Source organism: Prunus dulcis, chromosome 2 (assembly GCF_902201215.1).
Source record: "Prunus dulcis chromosome 2, ALMONDv2, whole genome shotgun sequence".
Classification (NCBI taxonomy): domain Eukaryota; kingdom Viridiplantae; phylum Streptophyta; class Magnoliopsida; order Rosales; family Rosaceae; genus Prunus; species Prunus dulcis.
The window spans coordinates 8565092-8572942 of NC_047651.1; the positions used below are offsets into that span (position 1 = coordinate 8565092).

Here is a 7851-nt window from a genome sequence, read left to right on the forward strand (position 1 = left end):
AGTGTTGGGAGTATGTTTAGTTTTTCTCAACTTGTTTTTGTGCATTCCACTTATGCAATTAGATTTCACATATTCAATTACCTGCTTTCTGTCTACCAATTGGATATTTGTATAAATCCAATTGCATTTAAGTTTGCTGAGTATGCATAATTTTGTTTTTATGTTCCATTAATCCATATGCATGCTAAGTATGACAATTTGATTGAGTGTTCAGAGTATTTTTAGTTTTTCTCAACTGGTTTTTGTGCATTCCACTTACGCAATTAGATTTAACATATTCAATTACTCCATTTCTGTCTGCCAATTGGACTTTTGTAAATCCAATCGGATTTCAAGTTTTCAGAATATGTTGCATGGAAAGTGTTCTTGTGACTAATTCAATTTTGGACTTCTTAGATGTTGGTCCAATTTTGTTAAGATATAATGGATGTAGGACATCAATATTAACTCCTCAATAGAAGTCATCCAAGTCAGCGCATGGGCAGATAAGCAATTGATTTGTCCTTCCTTTTTAACATATTTACTTCTAATTCCATTAAATAGAAAAGGAAAACAAAGCCACACATCTTACAATCGTGCTCATTCTCAATCTCTGCAGATTTCTTGCATCAGTAGTGGAGATCTTTTTTAGTATAAAAATTATAGGAACTGGTGGAAAACACCTATAGGTAGCATTACCATAGTAAGCTTAAAACATCAAAAAATGTCCTCCATGCAAGAATTGATCTCCGAAGAAAGACTTGAACTTGGAAAAAAAAGTACCCAGAAAGCCAAAAACAAGTGAAACACAGAGAAAGACTTGAACCAGATTAATCTATAGCTCTGCTACCTATACACATATGCCATGATCGAAAAAGTTAAGATTTTTCCAACCACAAGGCTCAGAAGCCTCTCACGAGAAAAGATTCGTCATAAACACCTACCTGGCATTTTGATATTCTACCTATAACAAGTGTTTTCTACCCACAGAAATACCTATATAAAGTACATACCTAGGGCTGGGATGAGTCATATAATATACCAACATCACAGGTGTATCTCATTATACCTACCAAATAGGTAGCTGATTCATATTGTAACTATACCATGGATGAGTTATATTATAACTATACAACAGATAATTCATATGTACCAATACGACATATTAGTCAAGGTAAAGTTGGGTTGAGATACCTGTCGAATAGGTAGTTGAGAGAAGCAAGAAATCCGTAAATTGGGATGGAAGAAGCATGATTGTAGGTAAAAACATGATTTTTTGGATATGTCTGCTGTATTTCCCTTTTCTATTTAATGCCAAACATTGTAAATGGCTCATTATTATTACATAAATAACTATACTCAATTCAAGTCATGAGGAGCATCATTGGAACAAAAAATGATTTTGTAAATTAAAAACTAAAAACATTACATCAGATTAAAAAAAGAGAAAAAGGAATGTAATCATTCTAAACATTTTTATTGATCAAGATATATCACAACTTGGAGTAGTTTAGAATAACTACGAGATGTATCACTACTGATCAAGTCAATTGGCATCCATTGGGAACTGTGATACAAACCTACAGCATTATGTGCAAAGCAGCATTCCAACTACAAAACAAAGAATTCTACTCGAAGGACCAGCCTGGTATGCCTGGTATTTAGGGGAAAGAGTATCCGTGCAAAGCCTAGGTACACTAGATTAGCTAATCCCAAAAATACCCGATCGAACTGTACTCAAAGACGTGAAAGTATATGCTGTGGACAATGAAACCAAAGCATCACTTAAGGGATTTAAGGCAGAGGACTGGTTTGTTGAATCCACTGATTATGGAGTGTTTCGAAATGAGTACATGAGGTATAAGCATTATCCAAGTGTGGCCGCGAATGTAAGTTTGTGATGAGCGAGGAATTTAGCCGACTAATCATATCCAATAGTTCTACTGCTGTGGATGCACTTACCTATAGTACAAACATGTTATGTGTAAACAAAGTTAATACATTACCTTAGTTTCGATTTGAACATTTTAATCGCGTAGAAATGACCTCAAACTTACATATTTCACATCCCCCGAGAGTATAAGGCACTTGCTAGACGTGCCTCTTGGCATGTCCAATTCTTCACAATCATCTGCGTCCCATCATCCCATCATCCCACCACTTGAACAGTAAATGGTGGATTTTTAATTTCACTAGCTTGAACGCTCGGACCAACAAAATACACACCATCTTCCACAGTCTGCATAGTGATGTGACATGAATTAAATTTTGTTTTGCATAATCTAACTATATTGTGAAAGACCATTATCAACAATAAAACTTACATTCGCAGCCACACTTGGATAATGCTTATACCTCACATACTCATTTCGAAACACTCGATAATCAGTGGATTTAGCAAACCAGTCCTCTGCTTTAAATCCCTTAAGTGATGCTTTGGTTTCATTGTCCACGGCATATACTTTCACATCTTAGAGTATAGTTCAACGGGGTATTTTTAGGATCCTCTGATCTGGTGTAGCTAGGCTTTGCACGGATACTCTTTCCCCTTAATACCAGGCATACCCGACAAGTCCTTCGAGTAGAATTCTTTGTTTTGTAGCTAGAATGCTGCTTTGCACATAATGTTGTAGGGTTGTATCATCAGTTCCCCATGGATGCCAATTGACTTGATCAGTAGTGATATATCTCATAGTTATTCTAAACTGCTCCAAGTTGTGGGGTGTTTCCCGCACATCCAAGCCACCCAACCACCATAACGCGCGAAACCATTAACTACTTTCATCGGTAAATGGTTGACTTAAAGCAAGTGGCTTCGAGTACTTCACGCCCATACCTATAAACAAAAAACAAACCACTATTAGTTATGAAGACCAAAATACCCAAACGCAAGGAATTATAAGAATCTTTTAGTTTGTCAACATAAAATTATTCACCTCCCAAGCCTGAAAATACCCTCGTGAGCTTGACACTATCCTTCTAGAAATAGCATCCATCGACAGATACAAGCATGACAACCCAGCCCCACCCCAATTGTACTCTTTAATCTCATCCACTTTAGCCATGCTGGGCATTTAGTATAGATAAACAGAGTTGCTCTTATCATTGCATATAGTGTTGTCGACCAATGTGAGAATGAAGACACGAGTTAACAGGTTTTCTTGTATAGTGGTTTGCAGCTTCCATTCCTTGTACTTATCCACAATGTTTTTGTCCTTAATTATGCTTGCAATGGGGTTCCCGAATAGCCTCACTATCTCTATAGTGTTTTTGTAGGCCTCCATGTCATAATTTAAAGGTTTCCCACAAACAGGTAAACTCGAGATTGCACTAAAGTCCTTTGGGGTCATTATAAGCTCCCCGACCTCATCCAAATAGAATGTACAGGTACTGTCCCACCAACGCCCCGCCAATGCCGTAATGAGGTGTCTATCTCTCCATCCCTTTCTTGCAAGTAATTTTGCAAACTAATGAAAACTTTGTTGCTTTGACTTTATCCTTTACTGGACCAGGCAAATGGCTTTGAAACCATAAACCACAGAATTTGTCATTTCCGCATCCCTTAAAGTGGTTACCCGAATTCTGCAAGTGTCAAAAATTGAATTAGTCATAAGAACACTTTCCATGCAACATATTCTGAAAACTTGAAACACAATTGGATTTACAAAAAATCTAATTGGCAAACAGAAAGGCGGTAATTAAATATGTCACATCTAATTGCATAAGTGGAATGCACAAAAACAAGTTGAGAAAAATTAAACATACTCCCAACACTCAATTAAATTGTCAAGGATTTACTTACGTAGCATGCACTTGAATTAATGGAATATAAAAACAAAATTATGCATACTCAACAAACTTGAAATGCAATTGGATTTACAAATATCCAATTGGCAGACAGAAAGCGGGTAATTGAATATGTGAAATCTAATTGCTTAAGTGGAATGCACAAAACAAGTTGAGAAAAACTAAACATAATACCAACAATCAATCAAATTGCCAAGGATTTACTTAGCACACAGTTGGACTAATTGAACTTTAAAAACAAAATGATGCTTACAAAACAAAACATAAAAACAAAAAATTAATTAAATGAGCTGACAATTATTACCAATATCTACCCTGTAAGATAAATGGTCAGTAATTTTGACATGTACCACCGGATCGAATTCGCTGTGGTTCTTGTGTATGTATCTTCTCACACAGAACAATGGGTGATATGCATGGCTTTTGTGTTTTGGTCGGGAACCGTGCCCTTGCTTAGTGGTTACAATAGAACTGATGTTGTTTCCCTTTGCTTTTTTCTGAGGGGGCACCCCAGTAGTCGTCTTACCCTTGCGTTTGCAACGTGCTTGGGAAGTTGCCTTGTTAGCCAAGTGCTCCCTCCCCATACCCTCCTGTTTTTAACCCATTATTTTAATTAAGCAAAAATATATTAATATATATAACAACAATTATATTAAGAAAAACTAAAGACACATAAATACTTTAACCAACTAATAAAATAAGTAAAATCTAACCAAAATAACAAAAACCTCAACCTATTAACAAAATAGGCAATATGTAAAAAATAAAAACAAAACAAAATAGGCTTGTGAAACTGATCATGTTGAATATATTTTTTATATTCAACATAAATAACTCACTCCGTTTTAGAAAATAATGTCAAAACATTATGCAATAGATTTCTTGGGTAAATGTAAGGAAATATCAACAACTTCGAGCGAGACCTATACCAACATGTTCAGACTAGCAAGAGGAACAATTTCCTACCGCCGGCTGAAAGCTTATGAGCAAAGCCACACTCACTTGGTTAGTTGAGTTGTGGGATATCATTGAGCATGGAAAAAAACAAGAGCATGTGATTGAGCATGGAAGAGGCATCAGGTGTAAAGCGGAAAAATATGACAGAAAAGAAAAAGGCCCGTCAGGCAAATAAGAAAAAGAAGAAAGCGGTTGCTTGCTGTGCAACAACAACATGAAGAGAGAATGTGTAGCTGCCTGTGGGAGGAAGATAATAAAAGAAAGGAAAAAGGGATCAGAAAAGGAGCGTAGTGCCAGAGGAGCACATGAGAGAGAACACAAAGTGCTGAGAAAAGAAAGCATAAAATAAAAAAGGGAGTAGGAATAAGGAAATGGAAGTGGCCACGAGGCAAAGAGAAGAAAAAGGGCTGAGGAGATAGCCAATGACCTGGCAAAGGCAAAGGTTAGACTATAAAATCAATGAAGAAAAGAAGTGAATACCCCAGTAACATACCAAAGGAGAGGGGGAAAGACACCTAGCAAGTGGGCAACAGAAGAAAAAAAACAGAGAGAGCTCAAGAGAGAGAGCTTGTCACAAAGAAAAGGGGAAGAAAAAAAAAAAGGCGAGCTGTTAAGCATGGGAAAGGGAGCATGTTGCAAATTTTAAAATGAGTGGAAGAAAAGAAGTGGCTCCGAAAAAGAAGAATAAAGAAAAGTGGTGTCACGGGTGTACAGAGACCAGAAAAGAAAGAGAAAAAAAAATAAAGAGAAGAAACCGGGAGGTCAGCTCATAGGAAAAATAGAAAGAAAAGAAAGGAAAACCACTGTCCCATAGCAAACAGGGAAGAGAAACCCAAATGAAAGAAACTCAACCACAGAGAAGAGCTCATAACAAAGAGAGGGGTTGGAAAGAGAGATATTTGAAAGGAGAGTTCGTTAGAGAGCAAAGAGAGAAACAGAGAGGTTGCTCAAAACGTAGAAATGGGGGGGCTGCTTGGTGTTAGCAGAGATAAGTGGCCAATCGAGCCAAAAGAAGGATAGATGGCGGCTGTGCAAGGCAATAGCAGCAGTGTAGCTCGGCAGGAACAAAGACAAACGCCTGCTGGAGAAGGCTCGGCGAGCGGTGACAAGGCTAGCGGTGGAAAGCGAGCGGTGACGAAGCTCACAGAGGAAAGAGATCATAGTGATCAAGGGACGTACTATCTATAGGAAACAGATCAGGCCATCATGGCCAAGGGACTTATTGCCCATACAGATAAAAGAGAGGAAATTTAACATAAACAAGGTAATGACATTTTTTTTTTTTAAATACTGGAAGGGAAAGAAAATGAGGAAAAATGCAGTGATAAAAGAAGCTGCGTAAACGGCTAAAGTAGAAAGAAAAATATGTTGATTATAGAGGAGAGGAGAAACAAAAGGATTTACAGAAACAAACACCCATTACGGGTGAGGAGTGCCAATGACTCTCAATGTTGGCAGAGAAGGGATTGGTAGTTGGTGTTAGCCAGAGGCTCTGATACCATGAAAGATTATGAGCAAGGCCACACTCACTTGGTTAGTTGAGTTGTGGGATATCATTGATTAATATAATACTGAGTACAACACATACAAACAAAAGGAGACAAAGAGTCCTTAATACAAGGAAACAAAGTCCAGGAAACATGAGTCCATCACCTAGGTAACATAACTCTAGGTATTGGGGAATCTCAACCCTATGGTCTTTCACCGGCAATGGTGGGTGTCTTGAGAAATTTCCGACGACGGAAAAATTATCAAAACTATAGTTAAGACCTATACCAACATGATCAATTTTTTTTCTCACCGGAAAAATTATCAAAACTATAGTCAAGACCTATACCAACATGATCAATTTTTTTTCTCACCGGAAAAATTATCAAAACTCTAATCTAGATATATACCAACATGATCAGACTAACTAGGGAAACAATTTTTTATCTCGGACCCCGGCTAAAAAGTGGTAGGAGCAACCCCGAATACGGCCCAAACCGCCGGCCAAACTTGGGTGTTTTGGTTGACTTCTAAAACTCCAAAATCAATCCAAACCACTTACATAAACAGCTAGATCACGGAAAAATGATGAAGAACAATACCTCAATCGATGGAAACGGTAGCCGGAGTCGCCGGAAAAGCTCAAAAAATTGCCGGCCAAAATTTGGAAAAATTGGAGAATTCCTGAAGGTGGCGCGTTCAACCGATGCACGACGGAGTCGATTAGTGGCCGGGAAATTAAACAGTCACTGTATAGTGACTGTTGCAAAAGAAACACGAGAGAGAAGAAATCGCGGGGAAGAAGAAGAAGAAGAAAATGGGAGAAAAAGAAAAGGCTCGGTACTGTGCCACCAGAAAATTTGTCTTCAAAATTCCCATTACGTCCTTTCTGTTTCTAGACATTTTCTCCACCGTTACAACTTAAAATTGGGTGTGTCGCCTGTCTACAGACTTGTATCGTCTAGCTCTACAAAACAGCGTTATCAAATTTTCAAAATCTTTCTGGAATAAAAAGTAACGAAAATACCCTTACCAAGTTGCAAAATTGAAATTTTACAAATAAATAATCAATTGAATAGTATTTTTTGGACCGGGTGTTACATGTTCTCTTTCCATGTTATGACATATGATACTTTATTTTAGGAATGTCCTTATTCAGAATTTCTCAACGTAGTATTTTTATAGCAATATATATGCATGACACTATTGTTAAACTAATGTAAAACTTAGCATGTACACGAAATTAAAGCATTAAGTTGAACTATAGGAAAAACAACTAACATAAGATCCTATTTTTTATAAACATCAATCAAAATTTATTATAAATACTAAATTTCTAAGCTTTCTAATGTATGTAGTCTTAAAAATAATAAATAAATAACATATGCATACCTATAATTTCTTTAAAATGGAAAACTTATACGTCATTTAAGTTTAACTTAGTAAGGAGTACCAAAAAAACAAGTAAGCACATATAACACAAACTAACTCTTGCTTAATGGTTTTCATATATCCAATGTTAAAAAATAGCCAAACTTTGAAGCCCTTTGTTAATCAAAAGAAAGTAAACGTACATAATATAATATCATGTAATCATATTAATAACAACAAGAAGCTTAG

The 7851-nt window shown here is 36.7% G+C and overlaps 1 long non-coding RNA gene across 2 annotated transcripts; it reads right to left on the reverse strand.

Moving 5' to 3' along the window:
* Positions 1-1431: 1431 nt before the first annotated feature.
* LOC117619944 lies at positions 1432-7160 on the reverse strand. Of its 2 annotated transcripts, none has more exons than XR_004584642.1 (6): positions 6834-7160; positions 4101-4376; positions 2916-3561; positions 2304-2815; positions 2037-2218; positions 1432-1941 (listed from the first exon to the last, which is right to left on the reverse strand). It is a non-coding gene; the product is annotated as an uncharacterized LOC117619944 (long non-coding RNA). The 2 variants fall into 2 exon arrangements; XR_004584641.1 differs by having other exon boundaries at positions 4091-4376; positions 6834-7159.
* Positions 7161-7851: the final 691 nt, after the last annotated feature.